Genomic DNA, 15,528 nt, shown 5'->3' on the forward strand with positions numbered 1-15,528 from the left:
GAGCTCATAATCTAAGTATAGGCTTTCTTTAAAAGGAGTCACTTAAATACACAATGATAACTGGTTAAAAAAAAACCCTACAGTTCATGGTTTTAAAGAATACTTCAGGAAACCCATTAATGAACACAAAAGCACATCCAAATCCTTTCTTGGTTCCCACAGTTCAAAAATGCCAGCAAAGCTACCAAACAGCTGTGAAACAGACTAAGGCTGAGAACTGGAGAAAGTAAACAAAGCAGCCCACTCCTCCATCAAAATGCACACTACAGAATTTTTAATGAGAATGCAATTAATTAACTTTAGAACAAAAGTTATATTTGAAGAAAACACAAAACAGGATCAACACTTTACTGATCTCTTACTTCAGCAGCGTTTTTGTTTCCCCTTACTTCATTCCCATATAAAACCATTCTCCCCCAGTACAAACCTCCTTAGCCTTTGGCAAGTGTTATTCCTTAAAATGTTCATTTCATAAAACTTAATTCCCTAACTAAACCTATTAGTCGTTTTTCTCCTTCCTATAGAATACCATACTACCCTAGAGATTTAATGCTCTTTCCCTTTGCTAGGCTTTATGAAGACATCTGCCACTGTTAAATGAACCACCTGATGATAGCTTTTGACTCTTTCTACTAATACTCAATGACCATCTGCTCTACATTTTAATGGCAGCTTGCCTAAATTCAAAAACTTAGAGAATTTACATAGCCATAAGCTTTCTGTTGGAAAATTTTATGAGAACAATAAAACATGCCAGTCAAAATCAATGACCACAGTTCTTAAGAGAGCCAATGAAAACAGCTCAAAATCACAAAGCACTGATTTATTTAAATAAAATGTTACATTTTTAGTTAGAAAAAAAATGATTGAAAGAGAGAACTAGAATTCTCACTACAATTTACTCTACAAAACACTTCAACAGGGAACAAGAATATCTAAATTATTTTTTATAATAGCAAAAGAAAAAGTAAACAATATAATTATTCATTAGTAAGAGAATAGAAACATATTAAGTATAAAACGGAATATCTAAAATTAATGTTCAACAGTCATACAATTCAACATGAATGAATCCTTCAACCATAATGCTGATTTGTTTTAATTATACAAGAATACAAAATGTTGCAAATAAAGTACTATATATTGCTTACATAAAAACATAGCACAAATGCTAAGGAAAAAAAAAACCCATAAAATGATAACAAATTTCTAGATAATGATTACCTTAGAAAAGAGGAGGGAAGGGAATAAAAATTGGATAGAAGTATACAGGATGTTTCAAATACATTAGTAATGTTTTGTGTCTAGATGGGTTCACAAGTATTTATTACTTATTAATCTACTTGGATATCATATATTAAGTGATACATTTTAAAACAATTTAAAAATTTTTTAAATCCTAATAGACTAAAATGGTACCTAGCTAACCCTCTAAATTTGTACCCTAATTGAAAGATTTCACCTTACATAAATAGATAATTTACAAGTCATTAACCAGTATTTAAATGTAATTACTTATTGTGGGATACTGTTGCTGTCATTTAACCAGTCAAGAAATCCTATTTCTGATTTAAGGATTCATTCAACTTTAACCCCAAATCAATGTGACAGAAACATTACAGAGATTAAAGAGGCTTAACCACCTACAGTATGCATCCTTACTCTCCCTGAAACTTCAGACTACTTAGTGGTTTAGAAATTGTCTCAACAATAATTAAAATTCCTAATGAGGGTAAGGCCTTTGTGACCTGCCAGCTGGTTTGTGTATTCCACATTCCTTTCTCTTGAGAAATACTAAATTAATGAAAATAAGATTGTTATTATAATACTAGCCACTGTCCATTATCACATCGAGCTAATGAGCCTTACACATATTTTATTTAACCTTCCCAACCATACTAAAAGGTAGGCAATACGCTCCCCATTTATAAATGAAGATATTGAGGCTCAGAAAAGTAAACTACCTCAAGTCAGACAACATTAGTAAGTGGCAGACTCAAATTCAAACCTAGGTGGATGTGATTATAAAGCTTGGCCCTCTTAAGGTCTTCACTCCACCAGGGGTTTTTCTCCATGTGATCATATTTAAATAATTACATATCTAGAGCATCATGCTCCCCATTTAACCTACTAGATTCAATACTGTTTATCAAAACCTATTTTAATATTCAAATCAATCTCTAAGATATACACTTTAAAAACCGAAAAGATTATTTTTAATTTCAACAATGTAGTAGAGTGAAACATCACTACTTCCAACCAACTCGTGGTACACACTAAGAAAATGTCTTTGAAGGCATTTCACCCCCCAAATCTACAAGTCTTTCATCATATCTTTTATGTTGGAAAAGTTATTCTCCCATCTATTTTTGCATCTTGTACTACTCTACTATATTACAAGTTTGTGTAACAAAATTACAATCATGGCCCACACAGTCCAAAGAAAAGAAACAAGTTATCAAATTAGGCATACAATTGGGAATTTAGCAGTAGGTTTGTTATTTTTAGCACTTGTTGCATAGGGGTAGAAAGTTAATGAAGTCAAAATTAAGAATTTTACCACTTTTTTCCTGCTAACTGGTAAAAAAAATCACTATTTCATTTTAGAAGCAAAACTTATCTGTCTGTGTACCTTGACCTACTCCATCATCATTTTACAGGTGAAGAACTAAGGCTCAAAGAGACTAATGTTATAAAGTTTAAAAAAATGAGTAAGACTGACAAACCCAGATTGAATCTCCACCAAAAACTAATTATTTGTGAAATCCTGGGCAAGTTAGTTCATTTCTCATGACCTGTTTTCTCATCAATAAAATGAAGACTATCAAGCAACATTTTTATCAGGATTAAATAAGATAAAGTTTATAAAACACTTAGCCTAGTGCCTGACATGACTGGAGCTCATGAAATGTCAGTCCACTCCCTAGTTAAGTCTTTTTTAAAATTTTTTAACAATTATTCATTTTTTTTTGAGAGATAGAGACAGAGCATTAGTGGGGAAGGGGCAGAGAGAGAAAGAGAGAGAGACAGAATCCGAAGCAGGCTCCAGGCTCTGAGTTGTCAGCACAGAGCCCAATGCGGGGCTCAAACCCACAACGGTAAGATCATTACCTGAGCTGAAGTCGGCCACTTAACCCACTGAGCCACCCAGGCGCCCCTCCCTAGTTAACAGTCTTGCTTGATAAAATATAGAATGAACAAATACCTTAATTTCCCTAATAAGCTAGAGCATTCTCCACTACTCTACGAAAAGAGACTGGAGGAGGGGGTGAGCAAAATACCATAATGTTAGCTATTACAATTCCAACCTTTATGATTTATTATCATTAGCCCTGCAAAACCCTTAAATATCAAATAATGACCTTTTTTAATATAAAAAAGTTTCCATTCTATTTCTTGCCTTTTTAGGAACAAAATTAACATCAAGAAGATAAATATGAGGTGCCTGGGTGGCTCAGTTAAGCATCCAACTTCGGCTCAGGTCATGACCTCACAGTTTATGAGTTTGAGCCCCATGTCAGGCTCTGTGCTGACAGCTCAGAGCCTGGAGCCTGCTTTGAATTCTGTGTCTCCCTTTCTCTGCCCCTCCCCTACTTGAGTGTGCTTGCGCGCTCCCTCTCTCTCAAAATCTCAAAAATAAACATTTTTTTTAAAAGAAGATAAATTTACCCCTGGAGAAAACCAAATACTCACATTATGAGTATGTTTACAGACTATAAACTAACCAAAGCAACTATCTACAAAGGTAACTATACATAAAAAAAAATTCCAAAACAACAAATGAATATCTAGTCTATCTGCTGTGTTCTCCTACCTCCCAAAGAACTAATTTAAATCCCAACTTATCATGGGGCACCTGGGTGGCTCAGTCCATTAAGCGTCAGACTTTGGCTCAGGTCATGATCTCAAGGTTTGTGGGTTCGAGCCCCGCGTCGGGCTCTTTGCTGGCAGCTTGCTCAGAGCCTGTAGACTGCTTTGGATTCTGTGTCTCCCTCTCTCTCTGACCTTCCCCTGCTCACGCTGTCTCTCTCTCTGTCTCTCTCTCTCAGAAATAAAACATTTTTTAAAAATCCCAACTTACCTTAGTTGTGTTCTATGAATTCATTTATAAGCCAGTTGTATAGAATTCAGAACCCATTTTCCCTCAAAAACAAAGTTTTAAAGGTAAGTTAGGTACCAGACTATTTCACAAGAACTTGGTTACATAGAATTACGGGCTTTACAAAGATAAAAATTGTTAAAATTGATAAAAATCCTCAACAAAGTGGGTTTAGAGGGAATACATCTCACACAATAAAGGCCACATATGATAAACCCACAGTTAACATCATACTCAATAGTGAAAAGGTGAATGCTTTTCCTCTAAGATCAGGAACAAGACAAAAATCTCCTCTTTCCACTTTTATTCAACACAGTACTAAAAAGTCCTAGCTGCAGCAATCAGACAAGACATAAAAGACACCAAAACTGGTAAAGAAGTACAATTGTCATTATTTGCAGACGTCATACCATGTATAGAAAACCCTAACAATGCCACCAAAAACCATTAGGATTAATAAATGAATTCAGTAAAGTTGCAGGATGCAAAATTAATATACAGAAACCTGTTGTACTAATAGCACTAGTAATGAAATAGTAGAAAAATTAAGAAAGCAATCCCATTTACAATTGTATCAAAAGGAATGAAATACCTGCAAAAATTTTAATTAAGGCGATGAAAGACCTGTACTGTGGAAACTATTAAGATATTGATGAAAGAAACTAAAAATAATAGAAATGGGGCACCTGGGTGGCTCAGTCAGTTAGGTGTCTGACTTCAGCTCAGGTCATGATCTCATAGTTCGTGGGTTCAGCCCCACATCAGGCTCTGTGCTAACAGCTAGCTCAGAACTTGGAACCTGCTTCAGATTCTGTGTCTCCCTCTCTCTCTGACCCTCCCCTACTCATGCTGTCTCTCTCAGAAATAAATAAAACATTAAAAGAATTTTTTAAAAAAAGAAAATAATAAAAATACATGGAAAGAAACACCATGCTCATAGACTGGAAGAATATTGTTAAAATGTCCATACTACCCAAAGTAATACACAGATTTAATGTAATCCTTACCAAAATACCAACAGTATTTTTCACAGAGGTAGAACAAATAATCCTAAAATTTGTATGGAACCACGGATGATCCCAGATGGCCAGAGCAATCTTGAGAAAGAAGAAACAAAGCTAAAGGTACCACAATCACAGATTTCAAGCCACACTACAAAGTTATAGTAATCAAAACAGTATAGTACTGGCATGAAAAAAGATAAGATCAATGGAACATAATAGAAGGTCGAGAAATAAACCCACGGTTATATGGTCAATTAATCTACAACAAAAGACACCAAGAATATACAACAGAGAAAAGAAAAAGTATCTTCAATAAATGGTGCTGGGAAAACCAAACAGCCACATGCAAAAAAATGAAACTGGACAACTTTCTTACACCATACATGAAAATAAATTCATGGGGTGCCTGGGTGGCTCAGTCGGTTAAGCATCCAACTTCAGCTCAAGTCATGATCTCCTGGTTCGTGGGTTCGAGCCCAGAACAGAGCCTGGAGCCTGTTTCAGATTCTGTATCTCCCTCTCTCTCTAATCCTCCCCTGCTCACTCTCTATCTCTCAGAAATAAATAAAATATTAAAAAAAAAAAAAAAAGAAATTCAAACTAGGTTAAAAACCTAAATATAAGACCCAAAACCATAGAACTTGTGAAAGAAAACATAGACAGTAATCTCTTGGATATAGGTTTTAGCAACATTTTTCTGTATTTGTTTTCTCAGGCAAAGGAAACATAAGCAAAAATAGACCATTGGGGCTATATCACACTAAATAAAAGGCTTTTACAACAAAGAAAACCATCAACAAAACGAAAAAGCAACCTACTGAATAGGAGAAGATATTTGCAAATGCTACATCCTGTAAAGGGTTAACATCCAAAATATATAAAGAATACATAAAACTTAACATCAAAACAATCCAATTAAAAAATAGGCTGAGGACCTGAATAGACATTTTTCTTTTTTTTTTTTTTTACAAATAGTTTATTGTCAAATTAGTTTCCACATAACACTCAGTGCTTATCCCCACAAGTGTCCTCCTCCATGCCCATCCACCCCTCCCTCCCACATCCATCAGTCCTCAGTTTTTGTCAGCACTGAATAGACATTTTTCGAAAGCAGGCATACAGATGGCCAAGAGACACATGAAAAGATGCTTAGCATCACTAATCATCCAGAAATGCAAATCAAAACAACAATCACACCAGTCAGAATGGCTAGTACCGAAAAGATACAAAATAATAAGTGCTGGCAAGGATGTGATGAAAAGGGAACCCTTATGCACTGTTGGTGGGAATGTAAGCTGGTGCAACCAGAATGGAAAATAGTATGGAGGGTCCTCAAAAAATTAAAACTAGAACTACCATATAATCCAGTAATTCCACTGTTGGGTATTACCCAAAGAAAACAAAAACGCTAGGGCTCCTGGATGGCTCAGTAAAGCATCCAATACGTGGTTTCAGCTCAGGTCATGACCTCACATTGTGTGGGTTGGAGACCCACATCAGGTTCTCCACTAAAGGCATGGAGCCAGCTTGGGATTCTCTTTGTCTCCCTCTCTCTGTCCCTCCCCAACTTGCATTGTCTCTGTCTCTCTCAAAATAAATAAATAAACTTTTAAAAATATTTAAAAAAGAAAAATGAAAACACTATTGCAAAAAGATAAATGCACCCTTATGCTTATTGCAGCATTATTTACAACAGCCAAGATATAGAAGCAACCTACATGTCTACTGATAGATGAAAGGATAAACATGATATGGTGTACATATATACAATGGAAAACTACTCAGCCATAAAAAAGAATGAAGTCTTGCCATTTGCAACATGGATGGATCTAGAGGGTATTATGCTAAGTAAGATAAATCAGACAGAAAAAGATAAATATCATGTGCTCTCATTTATATATGAAACCAAAAAAATGAATAAAAAACAACTACAAAAAAGGGAAACACATTCATAAATATACAAAAGTAGTAGTAGCCAGAGGGAGAAGGGTAGGGGGATAAGCAAAACAGGTGAAGGGGTTTAAAAGGTACAAATTTCCAGTTATAAAATAAATAACCCAGAGATGAAAAGCACAGTATAGGGAATATAATCAATAATACAGTAATAACTTTGATGGTAACAGACGATAATTACATTCACCATGGTGAGCACTGAGTAACTACAGAATTGCTGAATCACTGTTATATACCTGAAACTAATATAACATTATGTCAACTATATTTCAATTTATAAAAAAAATAAATAAAGGAGCACCTGGGTGGTTCAGTTGCTTAAGCAAAAGAGTTTGGCTCAGGTCATGATCTCAAAATCTCAAGGTTCGAGCCCCACATCAGGCTCTGTGCTGAGAGCCTGTAACCTGCTCCGGATTCTGTGTCTCCCTCTGTCTCTGCCCTCTCCCACTCACACTCTGTCTCTCACTCTCAAAATTAAATTAAAACATTAAAAAATAAATAATAAATGAAAATTGTTGCGATGCTCCTAGGTCCAATGGAGGCAATGGTCTATCACTGTAATACAGATAAGATGGTAATAGAGGCAAGCTAAATGATGTAGGGACATATGAAAATGTGTGTGTAAAGAAATGGGTTTAAGGAGAAATGTTCTTTTTAAAAAAAGAGGCCATTTTCGCATAGGTACTTAAAATGCATAAGTTCTTGCTAGGTGACTTAGAGCAATGGTTTCCAAAGTGGTGTACATACTCAGGATATATAGAACAAGATCCTTTGAAATGCAAGAGAAAATCAAACTCCACAATGTGTTATCTATAATTTCAAACTCTTAAGTGTTTTTGTGAGTTAGCAGCAAATTCACTTAGTCATAAACCCCGATCTGAACAAACAAGAGGCTATATATAGTATGTAGTCTTTATTATCCCCTTAGCATAATTATTCATATGCTTCCCTGCAGAAATGTTAATTTATTTGATTACATGGTGCTGCTGTGGACCTCAAAGTGGATGTTATGCACTATGTTGTATACATACCATATTATAGTTCTAAAATCCGAAAGTATATACTTGGTCCCAATCATTCTGGAAAAAAGGGTTTTGGACTTCCACCAAAACTTTTATATTTACTTTTTCTCTAAAAACCTAAGAATGAGATTAAGTTTCACTAATTGTAAAATCAGTCAGCTGACACCAGCACCCTCAGTGAGTCCACACAAATCTCACAACTCACACAGACAACAGAGGTGTCCTGGAGGTGAGGGAGAGTGAGAGCACTGGGTTCTAATACTGTTGCTTACCTCTGGCACATTAAGACGTGCTGCAGCAGCATGAGTTGTGGAATGTAAGCTAATGACATAAAACAACACGCTGTTGATTGTCCTGAGACAAAGGGCTTAAAAGGCAAAACTATGAATGAGTTCCTTATTTTTCACTTACAAAATAAATAAATGAAAAATAAATGCTTCAAAATTGCACACCTTTTCTGTGATGAAAAGTGTTAGTGGTATGCCTCTTATAAGATTTTTTTTTAATTACATCCTTTTCATGTGTCCCAGGTAAAGATATGAGAAAATAAATGCTTCCAAAAGAAACTAGAGTAAGCAAAGTGAAAACTGGTGTTTAGAAAGGTTTCCATCATTATATGCTCTTTAGTAACAAAATGATATGTATCATGAATAAATTTTTATATCCACATCCTTAAAAGAAAATATTTCTCTTCATTTTAAATTCAGTAGGGGCGTCTGGGTGGCTCAGTCAGTTAAGCGTCCAACTTCGGCTCAGGTCATGATCTCACAGTTTGTGGGTTCGGGCCCTGCATTGGGCTCTGTGTTGACAGCTCAGAGCCTGGAGCCTGCTTCAGATTCTGTATCTCCCTCTCTCTCTGACTCTCCCCTGCTCACTCTGTCTCTCTCTCTCTCTCAGAAATAATAAAACATTAAAAAAATTTTTTAATAAATTCAGTAAATTCAAAATTCATTGATTCAAAACATAAAAGTGAAGCACCTTCTAATTCATATGTAAGAAATGATTAGCATCAGAAAAGACAAAATTATTAGGTAAATTTTAATAAAAATTTTACTTAACTGGTAAATGGAATAGAAAAATAAGATGGAGAATTTAATAAAGATAGTGTATTAGTTATGGTCCAGTCAGGAGACAGAAACTACACCAACCCACCATTTCTAGAAATAGGGAAACAATGAAAAAAATGGGATTATTAAAGGCGGAGTTCCATAGGGATAGGATCCAGACCTTTATAAAGGAGTTGTGACTGGCTGGCATTGAGTGGGGGCACAGTGAGGATGTTTCTGGTTATACTGGAACTAAGAAACATGGAATCAAATATTGATACTGAAATCCTGCTGGACGAAGATGATACCAAATGAAAGCAAGCAAAACAGAAAAGAGCTAGTTCCTTCTCACACTCTAGCTTTCCAGTCTCCTTTGAGTGCCCCCTACTGGCAGAGCCAACAAGGATCCTGCTAGCAAAAAAATACATGCAGAGTCCCATCCCAGCCTCACAAGGTAGAATACAGAGTGGGTTGGAAGCCAAGACACAAAAGCTTAATAACCAGTATAACATACTCAGAAATGCACTTCATCTCTTTGGATTGATTATCTATCTATCTTTGTGAGGTCTCCTGAAAGCTAAAGCATCTACCAAAATCAAGATGGGAACAAACTGAATTTAGAATCAGACTTAATTTACTAAACTAAGATTTTGAAAAACAATGGAAAAAATCATATTGCTCTCATTTTTTAAAAAAATTTTAGGTTTATTTTTATTTACTTTGAGAGAAAGAGAGCAAGCAGGGGAGAGGCCGAAAGCGGGGGAAAGAAAATCCCAAGCAGACTCCACACTGTCAATGTAGAGCCCAATGTGGGGCTCGAGCCTATGAACCATGAGATCGTGACCTGAGCCCAAGTCAAGAGTGGGATGCTTAATATACTGAGACACCCAGGTGGCCCTTGCTCTCATTTAAAAGAAAAAAAAAATTCTGACTGTAGCAAAATACCAAAATACCACGCTGAAGGTTGGATCCTTTCAGTCTAAGTGTTTACCCTTTTTCCACATATATTTTTCCATAATTTTCAGTATTTAAAATTTATATAAAAAGCATAATATTATCTACAGCAACTCTGTGGGGTTTTTGTTGTTTTTAACATAATTTTGATGGGCCGCTTCGGTCAGTCGGTTAAGCGTCCAACTTCAGCTCAGGTCACGATTTCGCAGTTCATGGGTTCAAGCCCCACATGGGGCTCTGTACAGCCAGCTAGCGCAGAGCCTGGAGCCTATTTCAGATTCTGTGTCTCCCTCTCTCTCTGACCCTCCCCTGCTCACACTGTCTCTCTCTCTCTCTCAGAAATAAACATTTTTAAAAATTTATAATTTTGAGTTTGGTATCTTTTTCTTAAGTTGTTGTCTTTTTTTTAATTGAAAGTGTGCATGCACACACAAGCAGGTGAGGGGTAGAGACAGAGAGACAGAGAGAAAGAAAAGGAGAGAGAGAATCCCAAGCTGACAGTGCAAAGCTCTAGTTGGGCTCAATCTCACAAACTGTGAGATCATGACATGAGCTGAAATAAGAGTCAGACACTTATCCAACTGAGCCACCCAGGTGACTCTACAGTAACTCTGAAACCTACTTTTTTACTCAACATATATTTGGTAAATATACACGAATTCTTTCATTTTAAATGATATTTTATTGTATGAGACGTATGTAACATTATATACAAATTACATATAAACTTTTACTAGTTACCAAATTATTGGTTTTATAAATACTACAATGAATTTCTCTATACATAACCTCTTTAGAGATGTGTGCCTCAGGATCTCGTAGACATACACTTAAAAGATTTTCTCAGTTGCAGGATATGTGCATTTGTAAAGTTTACAAGACTGCCAAATTGCTTCTCAAAGTGGTTATATCAATTTACTGTCCCACCAATAACCTGAGAGTTCTGATTTCCCCATATTCTTTATAAATACATACTACTTTTAGACTTTAAATTTTTGTCCGCCTGACTAGGGTGAGGTGAAAGATATCTTTTCTTAATTTATATTTCCAGGTTAGCTCTGAATTAGCGGTATAAATAGTTATTAGCTCTTTACTATTTACATCAAATCAAGCCAGAAGAAAATGTATATTTAAATTGATCTAATCCATTTATATCATACATAAAGAACTTCTAACTGAAAATTTTCTCCCACACCTGGTAATGCACTTATCTATGTTGCCCCTAACCACATACTTACAAGCAAATATTAATAGTCCGATTCTTCTAATAAATCGAAAGAAGCTTTACATATGAGGTAAGATTTCAGTAATTTGAATATTGGGTAAGACCTGACAGTTAAGTAGATATGACAATGTCCTATCTTCTGCCAACGGCAAAGCTTGGCTTCAACAGTATAGAATGACTGGAACTTTGAGCTGCTGTTTGGAACAAAGAAAATGCAAAACATTAAGAGCCTTGATAAAGTGAAAAAAAAAACAAAAAACACTACAAGATCGACAAGCTAGAGAATTTGACATCTCATATGCAGCTCGACTACTATATGCAATGCCTGATCCTGGATTGGATACTGGACCAGACAAAAGACATTAGCAGGACAACTGATGAAATTTGAATAAAGCCTGTAGATCACTTAAAAGTATAAAATTAATGTTATTTTTCTGGTTTTAGTAATTGTTAACATTTGAAGAAGACGAGCAAGGGCAAAAAGGAACTCTTTTTACTAGTTTTATAATTTTTGTAAACCTGAGTTATTTCAAAAAGGTTAAATTTATTTTTATTTTAACTATTATGTAAATAAGTATCAAGTACTATATGTAATAAATGTAATATTTAATAAATGTCAAGAATGTATAAAGTACCAATCGATATCAATTATTAAATATTTTGAAGAGAAAAGAAAATTGAAACTAGTATTATAGTCCTGGGGCAAAACTAGATCTAAGAACTTGGGATTTGTTCAATACTTTAAGGAAAACAAAACAACAACAACAACAAAAAGTGAAGAAATTAAATCATAGAAATTAAAATACATTTCAACAGCACTGCATAAGAAGGCTAGCTATCCTGTGTCTAGAAATGCTTTTAAAATGTCTGCTAAAATGAACAAGATGAATTGTTCATCACAATAAATTAAATTTATAAAATTATCATGTAAATTAAAACTGTGATTTTAAAACAATTACCTCTAAAAACATCTGCTTTTATAAAAGATAATGAAACTATTTATGACAGATATACTCCATACCAGAAAACAGACATTAATATCCCTTCAAAAACTGCTGTAGCATAGGATTTATTACAGTCTCCCTAGAAAGATATTTAAATTTCCCCAGAAACGTGCAATTACTGATACCAAGGCAACTCCAAATTATTAAGTTGTGGTCAAAATTTAGCTTGAACTAGCATGATAAAATTTTAAGAGTGTACAGAAACAGGTATATGCCTCATACAGTGTTGCTGGGAGTATAAAGTGGTGAAATGTCTTCAGACAGCAATTAATTAAGATCTATCAAAATGTTATGTGTACCCCCTGATCTAGCAATTCTACATTAGAAGTACTCAGCACTGGGACGCCTGGGTGACTCAGCTGGTTGAGGTCAGACTTCTGCTCAGGTCATGATCTCATAGTTTGTGAGTTCAAGCCCCCTGCCAGGCTCTATGCTGACAGCTCAGAATCTGGAGCCTGCTTCAGATTCTGTGTCTCCTTCTCTCTCTTCCCTTCCCCCACTCACAGTCAGTCTTCTCCCTCAAAAAATAAACATTAAAAAAATTATTTTAAATTAAAAAAAAAAGAAGTACTCAGTACATATGCATAGGATTTATTCACTGCATCATTGTAAATAAGACCTGAACAATATAAATACCCATCAATAAAGCACATTAAATAAATCATTACATCCAGTTAACTGGAATACTACGCAGTTATGAAAGAATAAGGTAGACCTATACGTGCTAACATGAGACACTTCCTGTTATGTACTACTAAGTGAAAGAAACAAAAGTGCAGAAGAGAATATAGTGTATTACCACTTGTGCTTTTAAAAGGTAGTAGATTTACAGTATATTAATAAATACGCTTGCAATAAACAGAATATTATGTAAGAATACACAAGAAGCTGGTAACAGTGGCTATCCCTTTTGTACTGCTGAATCTTTTCATTGGGGCATACATATTCATCCTTCTCAATATTTAAAAAGCCATCAAAGAAACACAATTTTATGAATTATCTGTTCAAAAAAATTAGTTGGCTTGTGTTAGTTTCCTTTTTGTTGCTGCTAATAACAAATATGAACCCATTTCAGATGTTAAGCACTGTCAAACTCAATCATTAAGGCTTAGAAGTAGCTTATTTATGAATTAACTCAAAATATATTAAAGACTTTAACATTAAGTCCTGACACCATAAAACTCCTAGAAGAACACATAGGAAGTAAGCTCTTTATCAATGATTTTGTTGGACTTGATGCCAAAAACAAAAGCAGCAAAAGCAAAAATGAAAAAATGGGATACATCAAACTAAAAGGCTGCTACACAGCAAAGGAAACCATCAACAAAATGAAAGAGCAACTTACTGAATGGGAGAAAATACTTGCGAGTAATACATATAAGGGATTAATGTCTAAAATACATAAAGAACCTATACAACGTTAACAGCGGGGGAAAAAAAATAATCTGATTTAAAAATGAAGAGGGTGCCTGGGTGGGTTAGTGGGTTAAGCATCTTAACTTCAGCTCAGGTCATGATCTCACAGTTCATGAGAACAAGGCCCAGGTCTGGCTCTGTGCTAACAGCACTCATAGTGCAGAGCCCACTTGGGATTCTCTCCCTCCCTCTCTCTCTCTGCCGCTCCCCTGCTTGCACTCTCTTACCCAGAATAAATTAACTTTTAAAAACATGGAGAGAAGATCTAAAGAGAGATTTTTTCAAAGAATACAGATGGCCAACAGACACATGAAAAAATCCTCAACATCACTAATCATCACTAAAATCCAAATCAAAACCACAAATGAGGTATCACCTCACATCTGTTAGAACAGCTATTATCAAAAAGACAAGAAATAGCAAGCACTGGCAAGGATATGGACAAAAACAAGGATGTTCTGTTAGTGGGAACATAAATTTGTGTAGCCAATATGGAAAACAGTATGGAAGTTCCTCAAAAGATTAAAGATAGAACTGCTATAGGATCCAGCAAGATTTCTGGGTATCTAACCAAAGAAAATGAAAACGCTAATTCAAAAAGATATATGCATCCCCATGTTCACTGCAGCATTATTTACAATAGGCAAGACAAGGAAACAACCTAAATGTCCATCAGTGGATGAATGGATAAAGAAAATGTCACACACACTCACACACACACACACACACACACACAAATATTACTTAGCCATAAAAAAAGAATTAAATCCTGCCATTGGCAACAACATGGATGGACTCTGAGAGCACTGTGCTAAGTGACACAGTGAGAGATAGATACTGTAAGATCTCATTTATACATGGAATCTAAAAACTAAAACAAAACAAGCTCATACGTACAAAGAACAGATCTGTAGTTTCCAGAGGTGACAATGGGTGAAATGGGTGATGGGTCAAAAGGTACAAACTTTCAGTTATAAAACTAGTAAGTCATGGGATGTAAAATACAGCAAGATGACTACAATTGATAACACTGTAGTGCATATTTGAAACTTGCTAGGAGAGTAAATCTTACAAGTTCCCATTACAAAGGAAAAACAATTTTTACAACTATGTATGGTGGGGTCAAAAGGTACAAACTTTCAGTTATAAAACTAGTAAGTCATGGGATGTAAAATACAGCAAGATGACTACAATTGATAACACTGTAGTGCATATTTGAAACTTGCTAGGAGAGTAAATCTTACAAGTTCCCATTACAAAGGAAAAACAATTTTTACAACTATGTATGGTGATGGATGTTAACTAAATTTACTGTGATGATTGTTTTGCAACATATGCAAATACCAAATCATTATTTTTTAAAAAAAATTTTTTAACGTTTATTCAGTTTTGAGAGACAGAGATGGTGAGCCGGGGATGGGCAGAGAAAGAAGGGAGACACAGAATCCTAAGCAGGCTCCAACTCTGAGCCGTCAGCACAGAGACCATGTGGGGATCGAACCCATGAACCCTGAAATCATGACCTGAGCTGAAGTCGGCTGCCCAATCGACTGAGCCACACAGGCACCCTTGAATCATTATGTTGTACATGTAAAACTAGTATGCCAATGATATCTCAACTTTTTTAAAGTAGCTTATTTATACATTCTGAAAAGTAACAAATTTTAAATTTGAACTATTTTCTACTAAATAGATATCATGGACAAATCTGTAAAAATATCTTTGATTAAAATAATCCAATAAAATAAAGTTCAGTTTACTACATTGCATAAAAATTCTTAAGTCAATAACAGATCCCTGGAATT

General features: G+C 35.1%; 1 protein-coding gene across 1 annotated transcript in view; it reads right to left on the bottom strand.

Annotated features, from left to right (window-relative positions):
- The window catches only part of MIB1 (MIB E3 ubiquitin protein ligase 1), a 121,889-nt gene that overhangs the window by 104,645 nt on the left and 1,716 nt on the right, over nt 1–15,528 (bottom strand). The window lies entirely within an intron of this gene.

The sequence above is a fragment of the Hyaena hyaena genome, unplaced genomic scaffold (genome assembly GCF_003009895.1).
Source record: "Hyaena hyaena isolate Hyena2069 unplaced genomic scaffold, ASM300989v1 scaffold_14, whole genome shotgun sequence".
NCBI lineage: Eukaryota > Metazoa > Chordata > Mammalia > Carnivora > Hyaenidae > Hyaena > Hyaena hyaena.